Here is a 23377-nt window from a genome sequence, read left to right on the forward strand (position 1 = left end):
CAGTCTGATATAGTGAAAAACTCCTGCGTATAATTCTCCTCATACCCCGTTGTAAACGGGCCCCTGACTTTAGAAATATGCACAACGTCACCAATCTTGTACTTAAATATGGTTTTCTTGTCTAGTTTATTTCTCACAACATACAGCGTTTTAAACACGCTAGATTTGTTTTGTTTCGTCACATCAGCTGGCTTGATTTTGATACTACGGTGGTAACTATTGTTGTAACCGCTCATAATATCTTGTAAAACATCAATGTACCTTTTGGAGTTTACAGATGTTAGATAACGCCACATACAACTTTTTAGCGTTCTATTAAACTGTTCTATGACACTAGCTTTTAGCTCACTATCTGTAGCAAAATGTGTGATTTTGTTTTTTGATACTACATTTTGAAAATGTTTGTTGAAAAACTCTTTACCCCTGTCAGTCTAACTTTTGAGTAACTCTGCCTTCTTCTAATATTGTCACACCTTCGTCCTGTCAGTCTGTTGTCCCCGCCATGTGCTTTATTTGCACATGGCTATGTTTTGTTTATATCCTTGTCTCCGCCCTCGTCCCGCCTCCTCGTCCGTGTCATGTGTCAGCCCGTCCTCGTTATCTGTCCAGGTGTGTCTCGTTTGTGTCTGTATTTAAGCCCTCTTGTGTCACGTCCTGTTTGTCGTACATTTCTCATTTCACCTTTGTTCAGTCGCGTTGGTTCACCTTTCTCATGTCGGTCGTGTTTTCTTGTCTGTCCGTCTGTCTCCTCAGCTTTTCCCCGTCTCTTTTCCTTTATCGTTGTTTTCGCTGTTTGTCCGTCTGTCACGCTTACCCTGTCTAGTTCACCGTGTTTTATTTAGCTTGCTTTGCTCCGTTTGTTTTCGTTCTGTTTTAGTCTCGTTGTGTTGTTACATCCTTTATTAAATATACTGTGTTTTAGCGAGTGCGTCCGCCTCCTTCAATCCGCCCCTCGCTCCTGACAGAATGTACGACCACCAGGACGCAGCTAGCACAGCAAATATGTTCGACAGGGCTGCAATATGGAGTAGTCGGCTCCGGCAGATACACGCCAGCGTTAATCAACGCCTACAGGAAGAGGCAGCTCGTGAATCGAGTGATTACGCCAGCGCGAGTCGAAAGAGTCGGCGTAAGAAGCGTGCTGGAGTCCCCCCCTCGCTGGAGGATTACCCCCTCAGGTCCGGGGAAATTTTTGGGGGGGCGTTAAGGGTAGGGGCTGTTAGCCTCACCTCCGTACCTCTGAGGTCTGAGGCTAACAGGGGCGCACCTCGAGGTGATCTAATGGGTGCGCCTGTGAAACCCCCTAAACCCTTTACAGCTCCAGCGCGAGCCAGGCGAGCAGCACAAACCCCTGTCTTCGTGAGCGCGACGCGCGCCTCTCCTGCCTCCGACGACGACGTCGCAGGTTCCCCTGCCTCTGAGGAAGACGTCGCAGGTTCCCCTGCCTCCGAGGAAGACGTCGCAGGTTCCCCTGCCTCCGAGGAAGACGTCGCAGGTTCCCCTGCCTCCGAGGAGGACGTCGCAGGTTCCCCTGCCCCCGTGGACGTTGCTGCGGGGCTTCCTGTGTCGGTGATGGCGGCACCCGCCGCTCCAGTCCCCGTGATGGCGGCACCCGCCGCTCCAGTCCCCGTGATGGCGGCGCCCGCCGCTCCAGTCCCCGTGATGGCGGCGCCCGCCGCTCCAGTCCCCGTGATGGCGGCGCCCGCCGCTCCAGTCCCCGTGATGGCGGCGCCCGCCGCTCCAGTCCCCGTGATGGCGGCGCCCGCCGCTCCAGTCCCCGTGATGGCGGCGCCCGCCGCTCCTGTGTCCGTGACGGCGGCGGCGCCCGCCGCTCCTGTCCCCGTGACTGTGGCTACGGCCTCTCCTGTCCATGTCCGTAGGTCGGCCCGAAGGACTTCAGGGCCGATCCCCAGAACTGTGCCCAGGCTGGTTCCTCAGACTGCCACACAGACATTAGCCAGTCCTGGGCACCGCCCTGTTATTTTGGTTCCCTTGTCTGTCCCTGTCATGGTTCCCGTCTCTGTCCTTGTCCCAGTACCCGTGTCAGCCTTTGTCTCTGTCCCTGTACCTGTTACTGTATTCATGTCTGTCCCCGTAAACGTCTTGGTCCCTGTTCCCCTACCAAGTCCAGTCCAGTCTCTTGTCCTGTCTCATGTCCAGTCCCCTGTCAGCCCTGTCCAGTCTATGTTTCAACCCCCGGTTCAGTCCCCTGTTAGTCATGTCCAGTCTTCGTATCCGTCCAATGTCCAGTCACCCGTCTTGTCTCCGGTCCAGTCTCTGTTTCAAATCCCTGTCCAGTCTCAAGTCCCGTCTCCGGTCCAGTCTCTGTTTCAACCCTCTGTCTTGTCTCCTGTCCAGTCCCCTGTTAGTCCTGTCCAGTCCCCGTTTCAACCCTCTGTCTTGTCTCCTGTCCAGTCCCCTGTTAGTCCTGTCCAGTCCCCGTTTCAACCCTCTGTCTTGTCTCACGTCCAGTTCCCGTATCCGTCCAATGTCCAGTCACCTGTCTTGTCTCCGGTCCAGTTTCCCTTCCAATCCCCTGTCCAGTCTCCAGTCCCGTCTCCGTTCCAGTCTAGTGTCATGTCACCTGTCCTGTCTTCTGTCCAGTCACGTACCCCTGTCCAGTCTAACGTTCCTATCCTGTCCAGTGTCTTGTCACCAGTCTCTGCTCCCGTCCAGTCCCAGCACCAAGTCATGTCACCTGTCCTGTCTTCTGTCCAGTCACGTACCCCTGTCCAGTCTAACGTTCCTATCCTGTCCAGTGTCTTGTCACCAGTCTCTGCTCCCGTCCAGTCCCAGCACCAAGTTCTGTCACCTGTCCCGTCTTCTGTCCAGTCCCTGTTTCCATCCAGTGTCATGTCCAATGTCAAAAACCCTGTCAAGTCCCATGTGTCCACTCCTGTCCTGTCCAGTCCGTTCTCGTCTCTTGCTGCCCCCCTTTGTCAGTCTCCTGTCATGTCCCATGTCCCGTCTCGTATATTCGGTCCTGTCGTGTCCCCAGCTCCTGTGTCTGTTCCCGTCCTGTCCTGAGTCCTGTCACCCGTTGGTTTGTTGTCCGTCTTGTTTTCCGTGCCCTCTCCAGTGCCAGCTCCTGGGGGGTTTAGGAGTACGCGCCCGGGAGTTGCGCGTTCTTGGGGGGGCATCTGTCACACCTTCGTCCTGTCAGTCTGTTGTCCCCGCCATGTGCTTTATTTGCACATGGCTATGTTTTGTTTATATCCTTGTCTCCGCCCTCGTCCCGCCTCCTCTTCCGTGTCATGTGTCAGCCCGTCCTCGTTATCTGTCCAGGTGTGTCTCGTTTGTGTCTGTATTTAAGCCCTCTTGTGTCACGTCCTGTTTGTCGTACATTTCTCATTTCACCTTTGTTCAGTCGCGTTGGTTCACCTTTCTCATGTCGGTCGTGTTTTCTTGTCTGTCCGTCTGTCTCCTCAGCTTTTCCCCGTCTCTTTTCCTTTATCGTTGTTTTCGCTGTTTGTCCGTCTGTCACGCTTACCCTGTCTAGTTCACCGTGTTTTATTTAGCTTGCTTTGCTCCGTTTGTTTTCGTTCTGTTTTAGTCTCGTTGTGTTGTTACATCCTTTATTAAATATACTGTGTTTTAGCGAGTGCGTCCGCCTCCTTCAATCCGCCCCTCGCTCCTGACAAATATGTTCACAAATGCCTTTGAGACTTCCATACCTGACTTATTTTTTAACAGTTGAGCCCACGCATATTTGCTGAACACCTCAATACATGTCAACATATATTTATATCCGTCATTTTCCCTAGAATACGCACTCATATCAACCAGATCGGCTTGGAATTGAGTGTCAATGCCATATACTATAACCCGGTTTCTTTTGTAATTATGTCGTATGGGTTTGTGGAGTGTGTATGCATCCTCTCCAGCTAACCAGTCTGAAACCTGTTGATCAGACAGACACAATCCTGTATTCTCTAAAACACCACGCTTCAAACGATTTTTACCACCTAATGAAACAGAATTAGACGGCATGTAATATACCGTTCTCATAAGATTTGATGTGTCGATAGATGACATTGTTGAAAATAATGACCCAGATTCGTTTGTTTGACTGTTTTATTCACAATGCATCAATGAAATCTAAAAAGTTTGCACACACATCTACATTTTTCGCAACTAGATATTCACCAAATGTTTCAATCACTTTACAAACATCAATTGGTTTCTTTGTTGAAAGTTTTATCAAACAAATGTCTATTATATATGTACATAGACAAAGCACATAACCAATTTTTACCGCATTTTCGCATTTAGGCATAGAGACAGTAATTTACTAATAGTCACGATTCCTCAGAATCTATACATAACTGTGTCAAATGACGCCAATCATGCGATGTTGATTTAACAATATTCATTTGATTCTTGAAATTTTGTAAACGTTTAACATTGACATCATACACACTATTAATGAGTGTAAAATCATCCACATTATCGTCAATACATTTATACAACAAACGTGTCAATTCGCAGTTCACACAGTGTTTCAGCACACGCTTTGACAGACTCTGGTGTCCGCAAACTATCCCCATTTTCACCTAAACAGCTCTGCAAGTCTTTGAATCACCTTCCCAACAGTCAACGGCGTCGCTGACAAACTGTTCAGACATTTGATCAATCAGCCTTTCTCTTAGTTCCTGCAGCTTTTCCACAATGTACGGCTCGCATTGTAATTCACAGACAACTGTTTCAAAATATCCTTGAATTTTTGAAGGGGTAGTTCTATTCCAAAACACTTTAGAAGCCCAGCTATGGCGTGTTTTAAGGCAGGCGTGAACAATGTCCTTGTTATATCTTTATAGTATTTTTCAAAAAAGAAGATATCAGGTTCAAACAGACACGGATGTCGAAGTTGACTAGGGTGATCCAATTCACAACCAAGACATGTTTCCTTCAGCTTGTTGTTTATGATGTGTTGTAGGATTACAATGACAGTATCAGTTTTAGCACCGTAGAGCTTACTTGCCCGTCCACCACATCAATCGGAGCAGATATAGAATTGTCTTCAGGAGCATTAACGATTGTCAGTTGTTTAGACATCAATGTTGCCAAACCATCCACCAGGTCTTGTCGAAAAACATGCGGGTTCTCCATGTCAACACAACCGAGATCACCACCATATTGACCCAACAAACTGTTGTCTGATACTGCTTCGGCAACCGCCGTCGATTCACTATAGCTGTAGTTTACAAACCCACGACCCGTGTCGATCGGCGTATATTCAATGTCCGACACTCGATAATTTTCACATCACATAGGTCCATGGGTGTCGGGATGGTCTGCTGGAAGAATAACCTCAAACATGATGGCTTGCTTGTTGGTCGTGTCTTGACTTCATGTGGTTTCAGTGCCGACTTATGTTTCTTTTAACAGACATCACTGGAAGGCGGTGATCCACTTTTGACCATCCCACAAACGTCATAAGCCAGAGAATCAAACAGATTAATTTTAACACCCCTAAAATATTTGCGAGGACTGCTACCAAATGCTTTACCATGTCGTTTCTTCCGCAAAAGCAAAGTTGGTTTCACTGCAATAGTTGGTGTAACTGTAGAATCTCTAAAAAGAGACTGATTTACACACACTGTAGACATTTTAAAAGTGTTTAGCCATAGAAATCCTCCAGTGTCAATTTAAATGCCACATGCAAGCACAACCACACCCCAACATTTTGGGGGTGTGGGGGGGTAAGGGTGGGAGTAGGTGTGAGGGGAAGCCCATATAAGGACATCCTGTACTGACCTGTCAGCTAGGTAAATCAGGGTAAATCAGGGGTTATAAATCAATCACAGAGGTGTTTGACAGAAGGTGTAGGATATATACTACTTATATTGTTTTATCTCTCTGCTCTCACTGTTGTAGTTTCACATTCTTCTGATTTTATTCTTATTGGAATGTAGCATGTATTTTACACACTATTATTAATTTAATTCATAACAGTATTAGTGAAAACATAGAATGTTGAAAAGCAATTGTACAGTATAGCAATACAAAAATCTTGTAATTCCTGACATGAACATGAAACATGAAAAAAAATGCATGATTTCTGTAGTGCTCATTGTATAATCTCCTTGAATATTTAAAATATTTGTCTAGTCTTATAGTACAGTACACAGGTTCAGTTATTAGTCAGTGACTCCTATGGAACTAAATCAATGACATAAGTATTTGAATCTGAATTTGGAATTATGTTTGTCTGAATATTTCAGATTTTAGATCATTTAAAAATCTGATTAAACTCAGGGATTTTTTAGAAGCTCACGCACTAAAACCAAAGGTCAGAGCTGGATATTTTGTTTGAAAATTATAAGTTTTACATTTGAGATTAATTTTTTTGTGCGATTCTTTTTGGCACAAATCTGATTCCATATGTTTGAGCGTGCAGCGTCGTCGCGGCGGTGGAAGCTGAGTCGGGTTTCTCTAACTGAATTAGAAGCCAAGTGTCCCAGGAGTTTTAAGCAGGTTTCTAGCCTCCCTTACAAAAAAGAACTACAGTTACTTTGCAATTAACTCCAATTATACTGCAATATTTTGCAGTATAAAGCAGTTTCAGTGAAGTACCTCGTGGGCAAAACATAGTTATCATGCAGTTTGTATACTGCACTACTGAAAATACTGCAATATTAGGTTTCCAAGGAACTGCATGTGTGAGCAGAACTGCATAATTTTTTCAGAACTACAGTAAAGCTGCAGTTCAGTGTTAACTCCTATCACTGTATTTTGTGCAGTTGATATATATTGAGTTAATTAACAGAATGAGGTGTATGTTTACTTAAGCCCCAACAAAATTATTTTCTTAGTTAATTTTCTACTAAGAAGATTAGTTTTAACTGTTTGAATAGTTTGTGTTTTGCGAAATGCAAAACTTGTCCATGAAATTACATGATAGGTTATGTAAGCTATTAAAAAGGTCCATGTCTATAATGCCACAGATACTTCATGGTTGTGTTGTAACGGCTTTCTGTACATTGCATTTAAAAAAAAACACACACACACAGTGGTAACTATCCAATGAAATTTTTATTTTTTGATTATTTGATCACTACAAAGTATTTACTTACTACAAAGTTATCGTATTACACTATTGATAAAACCATTTATAAAAACAGGGTAAACTATTTGAAAAGTTTAAGCAATGTTAAATGTACACTTGCTGAACCACATACAAATGCCACAGAATATCATCTTGCTCTGTCATTAATCAGGTTCATGAGTGTTTGGTAAAGGTAAAATAACCAGTCCATCCTTTGTTTTTCCAACTTCTATGCACTTATTTGTTATTTCAGATGGAAGCATTGCTGCATAACATGAGGAAAATTTTACTTGAAGCAAATGTGAATCCATGCACACATACTCTGTCTGTGTTTTAAGAAAAGGCTGGCTTTGTGCATAGTTTACAAGTAAGACTGGTTGATCTTGCACAGACTGGGTCTCAACAATAATTATCTGTTCAATTCTTGCAACTTTTTGCCGAACTGTCACCAGTGAATTACATCTTGAGTATTTTGAATCATACTGGGAAGTGGAGTACAAAGTCCCATCAAAAATGCATCTCTGGAAGCATTTTGCTTGTTTTCGCACAATAGAAATCCCAGTGGTCTGCAGTGTGATTTCAAGAGACAATGGCAGATCTTTAATCTGACCTGGACCAAAATATTTGTACTCATTGACTTGTTCTATCTTTTTACGCAATGAGTAGCCACGGAGTACTGTATAAACAAATTCATTTGCTATTGAACATTCTGGAGTGTAAACTTTTGATGTTTTGAGCACTTTCAGTCTTGTCAGAGCTTCAGTTATCTGCAAGGGCACATGCTGTGTGCCATTGAAAAGTTTCAGCAATCTACCATTGTGTCTTTCAAATACAAATGTTGATGTCAAAGACAAAGGGCCATGCCTCCTAACACTCTCAGCAAGGTGGGTGAGAAGATGAATGTTATAAGAGACTTCTTCTCTACCATACAAACTTTCTGCAAGAAGTACAAACTCACAAAGAGCCATATGAGCCTTGTCAATATTCACATGTGGAATGTTTGAGCTAGTTAACAAGTAAATAGCATAGACAAGTAGCAAGTGTCTTGATTTTATGCTGGGTTGACTGAATAAAGTATCACTTGTTAAACAGTCTTATTACTCATTTATTTGAGAAACCTGACAGGGATCCCCATACCCTTTAGACAATCGGGGTGGCGTAGTCTTGGTTACTGTATGTGGTGACAGCTCTTTATTATTCTATAGAGGGCGCATAGTAGCCCTAGAGCGTACCCATTACACTACTCTGTTATACACTCCGACCAAGACTCAGAATTAACCCATTCCGGCTGGTTCTGTATTGTCTTGTGTTCTGTGTTTGCTCTGTTTTGTCTATCACTCCCTCCATAGCTTGATGAATAGTTCGCTCACTAAAATGGCTCCTAAGCTTTAGCTCAGCTGTCTCTTCGACTCAGAGAGGAGGTGTGTCTGTGGTAGCCTTTTGATTAGTAAGTGTAATACTGACACTTTTTAAACTTTCCACAGTTTAGAATTACTTAAAAAAAAACAACAAAAAAAAAACACAACATTTCAAACTAAGCTCTCTGGGACTTTAAAGGGACAGTACACACACTAATCAGACTAAGAGAGATAAACAGTATACTATCAGATCAGTAAGATAAAGAATCATGTGCATGTTCCTCTCTGCAGCAGCAGCCACTGATTCCGAATAGGCTCCTGTTTGCGCGATAAGTTCAGGATCATAAACATAACTCAAGGCCACTCCAATGTATTAGATGACGTTACATTACTCCAGAGAACACCAAAGCTGGGCACTGTGCATCTTATTTCATTCCACACTTTCATATTGGTTTCTTCACAGTAACTGAAGTTGCTAATACTGTTGTGGTTGAAATTGTTGGACATTATAGTTTTACTGATTATGATTGTGCAGAAGTTTAAATTTAAGCTTGTAGCTCACTGTATCTAAGGTCACATGTTTCCTGTGAGAGAGAGAGGTGTGATTACTCTTCTCAGCAGCTTAGAGATGTGGTAACAATGGGCAGTTTATCAGTTTACACCCTGCATCTTCCTCAGCATTTATCTGGACACTGGTGCTGGGCCTTAATACATAACAGTTAGAAATGGTTATAGTACTAAAGACTTTTATGATATTTACTTTCCAGAATTTCAGATAATAGCCATAATTAAACACATTGTATTGTTTGTGGATTATATTATACTCCTGAGGTGTGCTTTTACTTTCATGCTTTCTGTAAAACCAAACCTTAAAACTGGACTAAGAGAGGCAGGTCAATAAGTAACAAATGTAACCCTCCTTTATATACTGTCTTGGATGTATTTTCTCATGAGTAATATATATATATATTTGGTGTATATTCTACTTGATGAATGAATAAAGAAATAAGCAGGTTAAGGCCTTTTACAGATGACAGTCAGCTGACCCTGTGTGTGTGCAGCAGTGATGATAATCCACCTGCGGAGCTCTACACCTGGTTTATAGAAGGTGGAGTCTCACCTGTAGGATCTGGACACAGTTACAGTCCTCTACAGAGTGGATCCTACTACTGAGAGGCTCGTAATGAAGATGGAGCTCAGAGATCAGCTCCAGTTTCTGAACGGAGATTCAACTGGTAAGATGTTACTCTCTGCCCTGTGACCCATTATCTACATCACATCATTAACACACTCATCTATTCAATCATTATAATTTTCACAGTCTGAAATGTATTTACTCTCTTTGTGTGTGTGTGTGTGCATGTGTGTGTGTGTGTGTGTATCAGCAGGTCTCTCTGTGATTCTGTACGTAGTTGTTGGGGTCAGTCTCTGTGTCAATGCAGCGCTGCTTACTGTAGTGTTCTGGAAGACGTGAGGAGGGGATTGTCCAGTGTCCAGTTCTTTATGATTCAGATCTAGAGAGTTGTAGTGTGTGTAGTTTACTGTAGAAGAGCAGATACATAATGAATCCTGTCTCATTTCACTTGTGGGAAGTAAATGATGTGTTTCTTTCAGAGGCAAGAGGAGAAACAGATCCCAGACCGAGCTGAGAATACGGTGAGTGTTGTTCTGCTGGATGATGTCTGTGATTGCACATCTCTTCCTCTAGAGGGCAGTGTAGTGGGATGGAGCTATGAAAAGGTGAGAGTGTTGTCCAAGGTACTGTTCTCAGAGCTGCACTGAAAGAGGTAGTGGTTACAGTCAGTGAAGAATCATCAGTGTGGTTTGGTTTTATTAAACTAATTTATTTAACTTATTCCACTGGTCAGTGTATGAGTTTGCATATGCGTGCATGTGTGTTTTGTTACAGCTGAGGCACTGTGTGTGTGTGTGTGTGTTCTGTTTGATGTTGATCTGTGGAATTGTTTTGATTGTTAAACATAAATCTAACTATTGCAATAAAACCAGGGCTGTGTCTATAATGGCCCTATATTCCTCAATGTACTACTATAAGGAACTGAAGGCAGATTATTTTAATAAGGTATTTATTTATGTGTTTATTTATTTGTATTTTATTATATTATATTTTTTTCAGTAGATCTGGGATTGTTTGAGTGCATTTAAAATTAGAGATCAAATCAAATTTATTTGTGTAGCGCTTTTCACAACTGATGTTGTCACAAAGCAGCTTCACAGAATTCCAGTAAGACAAAGATTTGACATGAAATGTAAAATTACCCACTATGTGTATTTTCTTGTATTTTTATTTGTAAAATTAAATTGTCTTTAAAACTATTCATTTTCAGTTCCTGTTAAAACTTTTGTTCAATTTTAAATTCTATCTGTTTACTTCTAAATAGAATAAAAGCACTGAATCAGAAGGAGGTTCTCAGGAGGAAAAGCAGCTCAGTGAGACACTTATTAAATGGAGCTCTTGTGTGTGACGTGTGTTTCTGAAGCTACTGAAAGTCTTTGTTCTATTTTTATCAGTGTTTTAAATCTGTGTGAATTCTCTGAACGTGGCTTTGATTGGATATGGAGTGTGTGTGGATTTCAAACTCAGACCTTATGAGGAGTTACTGGCAGCCACATAAACATTAGTGAGGTCAGATACTGATGATTAATGATTAGTTCTGGATCACAGACATCAGTCCTATAAACGCCAGATGAATGGTGGTGCTCCGTCACTCCAGAGAACACAGTTCCTCTGCTCCACAACCCAGTGCTGGAGGCTTTGTACCTCTCTAGCTCAGTGACCTCAGTCCTGGTCCTGGTGCTCCTCTGCTCTGCACATTATTCAGAGATTATAACACACCAGATACGCTAATGAACTAATTAACAGTCCTTTCTGAATATAAGGTGTGAGGTGAAAACATGCAGCACGGTGGCCCACCAGAACCAGGACTGAGAATCACTGCTCCAGCTGATACGTGGCATTGAGTGCAGTGCCCTTAAACACAAGTGAATTTGTTTCACGGCATCCTGTGAATTCCCTGCTTTTCTCTGGAGATCTTTACTGTACTGAACTCACTGATGTTAAGGGCGTATTCTTCTGGACACTGTAGATTCACAGATGATTATGATTTTGCAGAAGTACAAATTAAGCTCATATTTCACTGTGTCTAAGGTCACATGTTTCCTGTGGGAGGGTGGTGTTACTGTTCTCAGCAGCTTAAAGACGTCTAAATCATAGGCAGATTATTAGTTTACTCACTGAAACTGTTCACACCTTTATCCTTTTAGTGCAGGAGCCTCATCACAGAATGGTAAGAAGAGTTTTTAGTTCTGAAAGTTTTAATCTCTGACACAAACTGGTTACACCTGAACATAATGTGAATGAAGCTTAAGTTCAGAGTTATTTCATCATCTTTGTAGAATTTTGAGGGAAAACTCAGCTCTGCTGGTTGGTGTGTGTAATGTTGTGTTCAGCTGTATGTAATGATTTCTGTTTATGAAAGTCTGTGTAGTCCACAGTAAAAAACAGATACTGTAAACCAATCCAAATAAAGACATTATGTATGAAATATAAATGAAGACTGATTAAAACATAGTAATAAAGTGTGTGTGTGTGTGTGTGTGAGAGAGAGAGAGAGAGATGGAGGAAGGATGATGTAATAATTTAAAGGAATAAAGTTCAAAAACTTGGTGCTGTGGAGCGTCTCTGTATGTAAATGAGGTCAGCTGACCCTTTGAAGTAGTGACAGAGTTCATTAAATATCCAAAATAGAGAACACAGTGTTCATATATGAAGCTGGTCTTGGCTTTATGAATATAAATATAATTAATAATAATAATAAAACATTATATTGCTCAACTACTGTTACATTTAGGATCACAGACAACAGGAACAACAACAATAAAAAATAACAATACTGAATATAAACTTAATAACTTATTTGGGCAGTCCGTGTTATGACAGATTGTAAGCACAGGTGAAAAGAGGTGTTTTTAGATTTGATTTTAATGTCTAGATTTGAATAAAGATAAGAGAGGGAGGCTGCTTAATTGAAGGGGATAATGCGGAGGGGGTGGGGGGATGTACATTGTTAGGAGCTTTGTAATATGTAGAAGATTATTAAATTGTAAGTGATATTTTATAGGAAGCCATTGAAGATGCTGAAGATCATGTGTAACATCTTGGTGAAAGCGGTTGTGAGTAAGGAAGCAGGCACCTGGAGTTTGTGAATGGAGGAGGAGTTGATACCAGCTAAAAGTGAATTATAGTAGTCTAATCAACTGGAAATGAGGGTCTGAATAAAGGGGTTAGCAGCAGCCAGAGAGAGAGAGAGAGAGAGAAAGAGAGAGATCAAATCAAATCAAGTCAAATCAAATTTATTTGTATAGCGCTTTTCACAACTGATGTTGTCACAAAGCAGCTTCACAGAATTCCAGTAAGACAAGATTTGACATGAAATGTAAAAACAAATTGTAAAACCCTCAAGTGAGCAAGCCAGGGGCGACAGTGGCAAGGAAAAACTCCCCCAGCTGAGGAAGAAACCTTGGGAGGAACCAAGGCTCACAAGGGGTGACCCATCCTCCTCTGGTCAATCTACTGGTAATAATAGTTATTAGTCCGTGAGAACTTCAGTGTAGGGGTAGCTTCAAGGCACTTGGTGGTTGCTGGAGCGTGGGCAGCTGGTCTGAAACGTGGAGGAGGATCTCGACAGTCATCCATCAGTGTCCAGACAGACAGGTGGGAAGTCGTTTACTCGGAAAGATGTAAAGGGATGGAATTAGTTTTGAACTGTTTTGTGTTTGTAAAGTAGAAAATGTGAACATTTCCAGAGTGTGGCTAATGGCTCCGGCAGATCTGACTATGACAGCTTTAACTAAAAGGAGAGAACCAGGAGGACACACAGACACGGGAGCATCCTGAAACACTGGCATCCCTCCGCTCCACCGTCAACAAACCTGAGTGATCGCGAGAAGCGGCGGGACGACAGCATCAGCGTCTCAGTTTACTATAATTCCCTGTGTCCATGGACCCCCCGGATCTGCCGCCTTTATCTATGGGGGAGCATTAGCTACCAAAAGATAAACTAAACAAATGAGTTTTTAGCCTAGATTTGAAGATTGCGACTGTGTCTGAGTCCCGAACATTTTCTGGAAGATCATTCCAGAGTTTGGGGGCTTTATAAGAAAAGGCTCTTCCCCCAGCTGAGGCCTTCTGAATTCTGGGAACAATTAAAAATCCAGCATTCTGTGATCTGAGTGAACGTGGAGGCTCATAATAGGAAATTGTATCTTGAAGGTATTCAGGAGCAAGCCCATGTAGAGCTTTATATGTTAATAACAGAATTTTGTAGTCAATGCGGAATTTAACAGGCAGCCAATAAAGAGATGATAGAACTGGGCTGATATGTTCAAATTTTCTAGTTTTAGTGAGGACCCTAGCTGCAGCATTTTGGACTAGTTTAAGTTTTCTTAAATTGCTGCTGGTGCATCCTGACAGTAGTGTGTTACAGTAGTCAAGCCTTGAAGTAATAAAGGCATGTACTAATGTTTCTGCATCCTGCAGGGATAAGGCATTTCTAATCTTAGCAATATTGCGAAGATGTAAAAAAGCTGTCCTAGTGATACTACCTATGTGTTGATCAAATGATAAATCCAGGTCAATTATGACACCAAGATTTTTTGCTGCTGAACCAGGTTTAACTGGAAAGTCAGCGAGATTTAAAATTAAATCTGATAATTTATTTCTTGCCACTTTTGGACCCAAAAGCAGGACCTCTGTTTTGTTGCTGTTTAGAAGGAGGAAGTTACGCAACATCCAGCCTTTCACGTCTTTTACACAGTCCTCTATTTTCTTTAATCTGTGTTTGTCATCGGGCTTGGCTGAAATATACAATTACGTGTCGTCTGCGTAACAGTGAAAGTTAATGTCATGGTTTCTTATAACTGTGCCTAGCGGTAACATGGATAATGTAAATAATAATGGTCCTAAAATAGAGCCTTGTGGAATTCCAAATCTTACTTTAGAATAATTTGAATATAGATTGTTTACTTTTACGAATTGGTAACATTCCGTTAAGTAAGATTTGAACCATAATAGGGCTGTCCCTGTGATTCCAACCATGTTTTCTAACCTTTCTATGAGAATATTGTGGTCTATTGTATCTAAGGCTACGCTTAGGTCAAGAAGCACCAACAGGGATACGTGGCCTTGATCAGAGGCAAGAAGAAGATCATTTGTTATCTTGACTAGAGCTGTCTCTGTACTATGATGTTGCCTGAATCCAGATTGGAATTTTTCATATATATGATTCTTATGTAGATATGAACTAAGTTGTTGGGCCACGGCTTTTTCTAAGATCTTGGACAGAAATGGCAAATTTGAAATAGGCCTGTAATTAGACAGTGTACTAGCATCAAGATTTGGTTTCTTGATCATAGGTTTAATAACTGCTAATTTAAAAGCTTTGGGTACATGGCCCAGGCTAAGGGATGTGTTTACTATAGCTAAAAGAGGATTGATAATAGCTGGTAGTAGTTCTTTAAGCAATTTTGTGGGAATTGCATCAAGTGTGCAAGTTGTACAATTTGCAGAAGAGATAATCTTCTCTAGTTCTAACTGTGGGAGTGGGTAAAAGGTTTCAAGTCTTTCTTTTACAGTTACATTATGTTTTATATCATTCACATCGGGTGGCAGCCAGGACGGATTTAATCCTGTGGCTTGAGTTTGTTGTCTAATGTTCTCAATTTTATTATTAAAAAAGTCCATAAAATCTTTACTGGTGAGAGTTGCTGGAATTAGTTGTTCAGAACCTGCTTGATTTTTTGTAGTTCTGGAAAACACACTAAACAGTGCTCTCGGATTATTTTTATTATTGGAGATCAGCGAGGCCAGATATGCTGAGCGAGCTTTAGTGAGGGCATTTCTATACTCTATAAGGCTGTCCTTCCAGGCAGAACGGAACACTTCCAACTTGGTTGATTGCCATTTCCGCTCGAGAGAGAGATGATTTGATTTTAGAGATACTACAGAGATGACACAAAGAGATTTTAATGACATTGTTGATGTGAGTGGGAGAGTTGGGTCAAATACAACACTCAGATTTCTCTTCATTGGAGAAGGAGAGAGTGGCATCAGTGTTGAGACTAAAAGGGGCATGGTTCAGGGTTGATTTGGAGCTGATTTGGATCTCATTACTGTGCTCATAAATATCTGATACAAACTGGTTATAGCTAAGGATTTGAGTATATTCATAAGAATTCACTTCAAAAAGCTGTGACATTAAACTACTGTAAACTGAGCAAAACTAACGCAATGAGATTTTAGGCACAATAAATGCCCTCTCTTTTTGGTTCCCTGCCCGATTCTCAAAAACCTGCTCCATTTTTAAATACAGCAGGAGATCAAGGTGTGGTAGCCGACTGCCTATCCACTCCCGTGGTTTGGATATGGGGGAATATTTAACATTTATATGTCTCTACGTTTTTAACATTTATGTTGTTTTTAAGGTTTAACATTTTTGTGGCTCTCACCTTTTAACAGGTTTTGGTCACATCCTTCTCTTAGACTTCACATCCTCATCCTCTATATCCTTCTCTCTGTCTTTACATCATCTGTATCCTTCTCTCTGTCCCTATGTCTCTCTTTACAACCCCTACAATGCCATAAATCTTACAGGATGTCCTGATGATATCACTCAGACTTGCTCCTCCTCTTCTTGTGATCTTTCTGCTGATGACTGTGGGTAAGTCAAAAGGTCCAGAACATCTCAGCTGCTCAAATCTGCCTGTACAGTATAATACCCGTGTTTAGAGTGTTATTATATAATACACAATTTGACCAAAATATAATATAATATATAATTATTCTATATAAATAAATATTATTAGACATACAATTACTTATTGGGTCCAGGTATTACCCTCACATTCCCTTTGCTATGGTGTTTTCAGACTTTTTTCTCTTTGTGCTTTCTCTCAGAATCAGCTCAGTGTTGTACAGTAGCAGCTGGAGTTGGAGAGAAGTGAAGCTGTAAACTACAGTAACTCTGACTGTCTTATGGGCTCCAGTCTGTAATCAGCTCTTTCATCAATCCTGTGTTTCAGGGGCTTCTGGAGCAGAGTGGAGTGTGAAATACAGCCAACAGGAAATATGTGCTTTAAAAGGGTCCACAGTGTTTATGAACGGCTCTTACACTCACCCAGATGGTCTTAGAGTGACAGAGGCTTTTTGGATCATATACCCAGTTCAAGGTGTAGAGAACCCTGATCTGAGTAAAGAGTCAGATTATTCAGGAAGAGTGGAGTATTTTACTGATGAACAGAAGAAACACTTCTCCCTCAAACTGAGTAATGTAGAGAAGAAAGATGAACATGAGTACTGCTTCAGAATCATAACAAATGACAATAAAGAAAGATGGCTAGGCATACCTGGAGTTCCTCTGACAGTTACAGGTGAGTGATGTCATATTCTCCATCAGTGAAACATAGTTCATCATCTCACAGTGGAGTCAGAAAACTGCACCTGATCAGTTACTAATGAGTTCCTGCTGAAAACAGTCAGTGTCTTCATTCCACTCCTGTGCTGGGCGCTGCATGTTTTGATTTCCCCTGTTTGAAAAAACCTGACTCTGTTTATCCTCTGGTTCCCTTTGTGATCTGATCTGTTTCACAGTGTAGAACATATGAACCTGAGCAGCTACAGCTTTACACTTTCTCTTTCCTGATTTGATCTACTCTCATTGTCTTAGAGCTCCGTGTAGAAACTCCTGGAGCAGTGACAGAGGGAGGAGCAGCAGTTCTGAAATGTGTAACCACCTGCAGTCTGACTGCCCCAACATTCATCTGGTACAAAAATGGACGTCCTTTAACCACAAAGACCACCACCAACAACCAGCTCCACCTGCAGCCAGTCAGCAGTGAGGATGCAGGCAGTTATAGCTGTGCTGTAAACGGATATCAACACCTCCCTTCCCCTGATCACACTCTCACTGTCAGATGTAAGTAGAGTTCATGTTCTTTAATACACTTTATACATATGCCTTTAATCAGCGGATCATGTTAGGGTACAGATATAGTTTAGTGGCCAACCTTGATAAACACACCATGCAATATCAATAAGAAATTTTTGAAAATTACAAACATTAAAATCCTCCACATATGTAATATGATTTGAAATGTAAGTTGTTCTGGATACGCTTGTCTGCCCATTGCCATGAACATATTTATACCACAGTTTAATCTATGCAGTGTGATTGGATGAGAGATGTTCTAGGATGTTCTCTTTCAGGTATTACTCTGCCACTTCAACACACAACCTAAAAACACCAGTCAGTGCTTAAAAGCCAGCAATGGCATGCCTAGCCTATTTCAATCAATGGGCAACTGGTTTGGTTTCACACATCTAATTTGGAACAGATTAAAGAGTTATGGTGCAGCAGACCTGTTATCTTTCTGATTTGAAAACATGAAATCACATGGAAACAAAAAAAGGAAAACCTTTCATTTGTGTGTTTTCTTTATTTTCCAACTGTTCTCATTTACAAAACAAGCTCAGAAGGACGAAACACACTCAAAAATAATTACTTTGAACATTAACAGACAATATTCAGCATTATTTACACCTATATCACATAATCACTTTAATCTATATTGTTACGCTGCGCTGTGTATGTTTGCTCTCTCTCTCTCTCTCTCTCTGTCTCTGTAAAATTCAAGCTTCTGCAATCTGTTCCAGTCTGTGTGCTTGTTCATCCATCTAGAGTTTGTTTCAGATTACAGTTCTTGTGTTCTGTCTGTCACCGTTTCCTCTACGTCCTCTCAGCGAATCATAAATACATCTATGTGTACGCTGCTAGTCAGCCGTGTTTGGGCTCTGTGCTTCTGTGATTTTGTTGTGTATATTGAATCTTGTTATTGACTTTGTGACATTCCTACTTATATCTTATATATATATTTCACCAGAATAGGGTTGGCTGCCGTTTGTTTTGGGAGTGGGTTTTGTGTATGTGTTTTTGTATATACCTAGGGAGTGAGGTAAGACATTGTCCTTTGTTTCCTTTTTGTTTCACTTAGGAAAGTTAGAGTTGTCTGTGGGTCAGTTAGGAGGGGCGTTTGTTTGTTATTTTTGTCGACATAAGGCTATCCCCAAGTTCACTGGTGTTTGTCTCTATGTACATATCACATTTACAGTATATATTCTATTCATTATCCATTCTGTGTTTCCGTTTGTGTCCTTTTCGTCCACATTTTTGTCCACATTCACCTCTCTGTTACAGTTATTCCTTTCCCATACATTAATCCTAACACACACCTCATTCTGTTACGGCTCAACCCCAGACAGGGTCGTAACACTATATTCACTCTAAGCTGTGGATAAATCATGCTATTTTATTGATTCTAACCATTTATTTCTGGCTCAGGTGCTGTCTTGGTTAAAAAAGGTCTGGACTGATGCTGTTGCATTAAAACTGTTGCAAACATGGACTGACTCGCCTGATAACACCAGAATCCTGACCAGAACCAGTTTAAGATCCACAGTTTATTGAATAGGGCTCAAAGAAATGTGTAAATAAGTGGAAATATTTTAACTTGCAGAATGTTGATAACCGTATTTTTTCTGTCCTCTTTATCTTAAAACTCAAAAATAAATGCAGAATGACAGAACTGTGGCATAATTGCAATAATGCACTTGACTTAAAGTGAGGTAAAGTCACTGGTGTAATGATTGACTTTTATGATAATGTTATAACACTATTGATTAAAAATTTACCTGACATGTGGAACTACCAAACTGTACTGGACATTAACTTCATTTGACCCCTGTCATACACAGTGTTCTAACCAGGAAAACAAGGCAGTGTGCAGTTATATGTTTAAATTTTACCTGTACATGTATGTATATTTTTGACAGCAAATGAGGACTAACATGATTTATCATGGATTTTACTATGACTAAACACCGTGTTTTATTCCTTTGACGTTCTGCAGGATGAACATGTATCATCATAATGAGATCCTAGTATTACTCCTTAATATGTAATATCAGCACAAATGATATTTCTTATGATTTATTACCAGTCAGTACACCTGTGTAAGACTGATATAAGTAGCTTGGTACCAGCAAGGTTTATCCACAAGTTAATTATTGGCCACACATGTGGATGCCCACCATGGTCTATGTAGAGTTACTGGGCTGCTGTTTTTTTCATTATATGTAGCACACCTGGGTTGCATTAATAGCCCATATACCCATACTCTATGGCCTTCTTGAACCCAGGACGACCATGTTGATCTAGGTGTATGAATTATTAAAATAGTAATTATTAAAAATAGGGTGGTACAGTGGCAGAACAGGAAGTGTCACAGTCACACAGCTCCAGGGTCCTGGGGTTGTGGCTTTGAGCTCCAGCTACAGTGACTGGCTTTGAGGAGATTCATGTGCTCTCTTTATGTTTGCATGGGATTGCTCTGGGTGATCCAGTTTCCTCCCACAATACAAAAACATGTTGGAAGGTGGATTGGTGATTCAAAAAAATATAGGTGTAAGTGTGTGAGTGAATGAGTTAGTGTGTGATGCCGTGTGACTGGTGCCCCCTCCAGGTTCCTACCTTGTGCCCAGTGATTCCAGGTGGGCACTGGACCCACCATGACCCTGAACTGGATAAGTGGTTGCAGAAAATGAATGAACAATTATTAAAAATCACCTCTATTTTCTCTCTGACTCCTAAGCCCTTACACTGCTCTAAGTTGTTCTCTAAAGTCTGAATGCCTGGTTTGGTCCCACATCTCACCACTCACCACTGATCTCACCAATCAAGTCCAAGTACATGGCCAAGCCCCCAAGTTTTAAAATTAGCTGCAGTAACATCTATCCTTAATAGCCTTTACCCATTACATTTGAATATCTTTCTGTAAAAAGTCATTGGAAGACTTATGACTCAGGTCAAAACCTACTTAGAATCAAGTAATGTGTTTGATTCTTTGCAGTTTGGACAGGTTCTAAATCTATAATAAAACTGGTTCTGTTAAACTTTCAGTTCACAATGTTACTCTGTCTCCTTTCCTTCATCCTTGACCCCAGCCTCAATCTTGACACTCATAATGTCTTCATTGTTCTTTCACCTGCAAAATAATGCTAAAATCCATTCATCTCTCTCACAGACCACTGCTGAAACTCTCATCCATGCATTAAACTCCAGCCATCATGGTTATTGAATATCCACTATTGGCACTAGTGTCTTCATTACTCCATAAGAATGCTACTTGCCTGGAACTCTCTCCCTCCACAAATTCAACAGTTAAATTCTCTCTATTCAAATCTAATCTTAAAACACATCTGTTTTCCCTTTTATAAACTTCCCTCTTTACTTCCCTCTTTACTGAACCATATTTCTCATTCCTGTACTGTGTTATATGTTCCTGTCATCTATATGAATTGCATGATGTTTTGTACATTGCATTGCCAATCCTTTTGTAATCAGTATAGTTGAGTGATTGAAAATGACTCTATATATACCATTTAGAAGAATAGTATAATAATTATTATTAATATTTAAACCTTTATAAACATGCTTCTGTATGTGGTCATAATAATTAATGAAGCCAAATCCATGATTTTCCCAGATTTTATTTTATTATTATTATTTTTTAATGATATGTTTAATAATCACAAATGCACTGAGTTCCTATTTTTAACCTATTGCAGTAGTAATAAATGCATCTAAATCTGCAGATCCCCCAAAGAACATCTCAGTATCCATCAGTCCCTCTGGTGCAATAGTGGAGGGCAGTTCAGTGACTCTGACCTGCAGCAGTGATGGTCATCCACCTGTGGAGAACTACACCTGGTTTAAAGGATCAGTGTCTATTGGAACAGGAAAGAGTTTCAGAATTCCCAACATCAGCTCTGAGGACAGTGGAGCATACACATGCCAGAGTCAGAATCAACTCGGAGAGAGAAGATCTCCTGCTGTGGATTTAAATGTTCAGTGTGAGTTCATTTTGATTTATTGATCAAATATTAGTTGTTTATTAAGCTATTTGTCTATTGTAGATCCTCCTAGGTATGTCTCAGTGTCCATCAGTTCCTCTGGTGAAATAGTGGAGGACAGTTCAGTGACTCTGACCTGCAGCAGTGATGCTAATCCACCTGTGGAGAACTACACCTGGTTTAAAGAAGGTGGAGTCTCACCTGTAGGATCTGGACACAGTTACAGTCCCCTACAGAGTGGATCCTACTACTGCGAGGTTTGTAATGAACATGGAGCTCAGAGATCAGCACCTTTCTCAGCTGAAGGTATCTAAACTGACACAATACAAACTGTGTCACAATACAAGCTTAATTATGAAGGAGAACTAGTGGAGGACTGGTTTGTGCAGTTGATTGAAGAAGGTGGAGACTCAATTCTAGGATCTGGACACGGTTTCAACATTACTCCTGACCTCACTGGACTGTACCTCTGTGAAGCTCAGAATCAACATGGAGCTCAGAATGGAACTGTGATGATCTCTGTTGAGAGTATGTTGTAAACAGAAACAGAAATAATGCAGTGTTCATGTTTAAAATAATGACAGATGTCTTCTGTCCTGCAGTGCGGAGTTGGTCTGTAGGTTGGATTGCAGTGGGAGGAGGAGGAGGGGGCTTTCTTCTGTTCATTGTCTTAATCTGCATCTACAAGTCAGTGAAAAATAATGAAATATCTTCCTAAGGTTTGACATAGTGTTGAGTTTATTAGTAAAAGCAGTGCTTTGTGTTTCTCTCATATTGTTTTCTTGTGTCCACAGGATGAAGAAACAGTCCACTGAACCTGACCAAGATCAGCTAAAACAAGTAACCACAACCCACAGTCACTACATCACATATCTCTGTCCTGCAGTATGTATCATTTCCCTGAAAGAATATATTTGGTTCTTGTTTGAGAACTTTATAGAGTGAGCTCCAAACTTAGGATCTATGGATAAAGTGTAGATCATTGTATTTCAGCCACTGTTTCAGACCATTAACACGTCTGGGTGTTTATGCGTCTGGGTCCTGTATGCTAGATCTCTCTCTCTCTCTCTCTCTCTCTCTCTCAGGATGATGTAGAGTATGCCACCATTGAAGACAGCCAGTCTAGATCTGTACAGTCCACTGCTGAGGCTGCTGGAGCTGAAGATGACGTCCAGTATGCTACAGTCAAGTTTCAACGACATAAAGTGTCCGTGACTGACCACCAAGGGGAGCAGCTCTATGACCATGTTACTGTTCAGAATCCTCCTGCTGCTGCTGAGTGAGTTTGCTGGCTTTTAATGTTATTTATTATTAAATGTAAAAGTGAATATGGGATTCAATATCTATGCAACACCATCCAAATATCCTTTCCAGGTATGACCAAGTTTTTACCTGGCTAAACTGACATCAACCTGGGCAAATCTAAAACAAACAAAACTTTGACTGAGCAAATTCCTGCTACAGCTGAGCAGAATTTGAATATATCTGAGCTAAATCCTGCTATAAGAGTTACATTCCACTCTAACTGAGCTAAATCATTAGGGAATATTGACTAGATAATATTTCAGGATACTGATTGTTCAGGATAACACGATAATATCACTCTCAGTTACAATATGACCTTCTGATATTGCAGCACAAAACAATCATAATAGTTAATGCATTGATAACACTTTTAAATCCTTTAATAATTTCTGCTTTATGCTTAGGGATGTAAAAAATATATATATAATATACAAACAACTTTGGTTAAGTCTACGTCAAGCTCTGATTATATATGCAATAGTCTCCCATGATTTAGCTTGATGTGTAGAAAAAGGCAGGTAGCCAAGCAGAGTGCAACTGGCAAAATCCTTACACTCAGGTCAACTTAACGCACTGAAAGTATCAGATTCTCTGTCAACTTGGTGGAGAATTTATACGCTATAACATGACTTTATCAGCATCAACACTACAGTTTAATAATATGTACTTACACTATAGGACTTT

At 40.8% G+C, this 23377-nt stretch overlaps 1 pseudogene; it reads left to right on the plus strand.

Annotated features, from left to right (window-relative positions):
- The first annotated feature begins 16012 nt into the window (after positions 1–16012).
- LOC136677527 (B-cell receptor CD22-like) overlaps positions 16013–23377 on the plus strand; it is a 31166-nt pseudogene continuing 23801 nt past the window's right edge.

This window comes from Hoplias malabaricus, chromosome 2, assembly GCF_029633855.1.
Source record: "Hoplias malabaricus isolate fHopMal1 chromosome 2, fHopMal1.hap1, whole genome shotgun sequence".
Classification (NCBI taxonomy): Eukaryota; Metazoa; Chordata; class Actinopteri; order Characiformes; family Erythrinidae; genus Hoplias; species Hoplias malabaricus.